The sequence below is a fragment of the Condylura cristata genome, unplaced genomic scaffold, assembly GCF_000260355.1.
Source record: "Condylura cristata isolate star-nosed mole 26May11 unplaced genomic scaffold, ConCri1.0 scaffold00005, whole genome shotgun sequence".
NCBI lineage: Eukaryota > Metazoa > Chordata > Mammalia > Eulipotyphla > Talpidae > Condylura > Condylura cristata.
The window spans coordinates 68,314,454-68,316,229 of NW_004567106.1; the positions used below are offsets into that span (position 1 = coordinate 68,314,454).

Consider the following 1,776-nt stretch of genomic DNA (forward strand, 5'->3'; position numbering starts at 1 on the left):
TGAGTGACACCTCCGGTGCCCTGCTGCCGGCGTGTCCTTGATTCCTGGTTGATCCTGCACAGCCACCAGGCCTCTGCTCCACTGGGGAACCTTCTTTTGGTTCTCTGATCATGTTGACAGGAGCTCATCTTTCTCCTCCTTGATCTGCTGACTCATCAGACTGAGACCTGGGGCTGAGGGACCAGCCGGCCTCTGCTTGAGAGGGAGCTGATGACCCCACTACAGAGAACTGCTCCACGGAGGCCCTGCCCCAGGCGAGCAAAGGCAATCCCACAGAGCCAGAGAATGGGGGACAATCCTTGATGCTCCCTCCTCTGACACGGTCACTGTGCAAGCCCGAATCTCTCTGCCCACATCGCAGTCCAGCAGACTGTGCCCGGGCCTCCTGTGCCCATGCGGACATTCGCCCCGGCCTGCAGCCCCCGGCTCAGGGCCTGTCTCCTCCTGGCCCCGACCTGCCTGTGGGCTCAGTCCTGAATCACTCAAACTCCTCCTGTCAGCACACATGTGAAGCCCCAAAGGGAGAGACAAATTCTGACTTTGGTCCCCTCTAGTCTTCATTCATTGATCTCGGAACAAATCTCAGATTCAAGGACTCTGGGGGTTTCAGACCTCAATGCTGGCTGCCGGTCTGTGCTCCCAGGGGGTGACCCTGAGGGAGACCCAAAGGGGGAGCCCGATGTGTGTGCTACATTCATGCAGTGTTCACTGGGGAACAGCATCTGTGTACTAGTTTGTAAAAGCCTCATCTCTTGGTGTGGGATTTATAATACAAAATACTTAAAGTGTGAATTCCTGGGCCCTCCCTGGTGGTGCGGGTGAGCACGCTGCACGGCAAGCTGGTCACAGCCTCTTCAGTGCGAGTTTGATCCCAGGTCCTGCAGCTGACCCACAGTGCACGACAGCCCTCTCCTGTCTCCCCACTGCTCCCCTCAGCAGTGTGCTTCAGCGATCTGCTTTTTCTGCTCCCCACTGTGTCTCTGGTAAATCCTCTCACCCCCTGCACGTCTGACTTGTACCCGAGTTCTGTATGCACAAATACATAAATCTTTAAAACAAATGTAATTCTAATAGCGAGATATATTTGAAGGTCAGGGATACGATAGAAGGGCAAAGAAGTTCGGATGCCTGTAGGTTAAGGGATGTAATTGTACAAAATTAGTCCTTGCTAGGTGTGGTAGTTTGAGCTGAACGTTTTAAGACTTCGCAATCAGCTTTTGCAGCAACATGGATGGAGGTGAAGAAGATCATGCTTCGTGAGAGAAGCCCGAAAGAAATGGAAAAATACTGGATGGTTTCACTCATAGCAGGAGTACAAAAGAACAGGGGATAAAATAATGATAATGATGAACAGCTATATACCAGAGACTTTTTGTGGGGGTGTAGTGGGGGAAGGGATCAAAATGCGGGTGGGGGGAGGAAGTGCATTGGACTATGGTGATGGCACATGGGTGATTTCGTGATGGGAAGTCCACGGGGACTGCAACTGAGATGGAAACAGGCACAAAATGATGTAAAAAAAAAACCATATTATTTAAAAAGTTAAAAAACATAGAAAAAGAAGACTTCACAATCAGAAGTTATGAGGAAAAGTTATGAATCCGCCGTATAATGGCAGCATCTCCTCCCCAGAATGACGACTCCAGACAAATGCTGAGGGAATGTTTATAGATCCGTGTCTCTGGTCTGTCCAGGGAGGCCTGATTGTCCATCGCCCGTGGTCCCTGCAGAGGGGGGGTCACCCTTCCCCTCTTCGTCAGGCCGCTGGTCACACAC

The 1,776-nt window shown here is 51.6% G+C and overlaps 1 protein-coding gene across 1 annotated transcript in view; it reads left to right on the forward strand.

Moving 5' to 3' along the window:
• Positions 1 to 1,776, forward strand: part of LOC101632932 — an 18,588-nt gene that overhangs the window by 14,852 nt on the left and 1,960 nt on the right. The window lies entirely within an intron of this gene.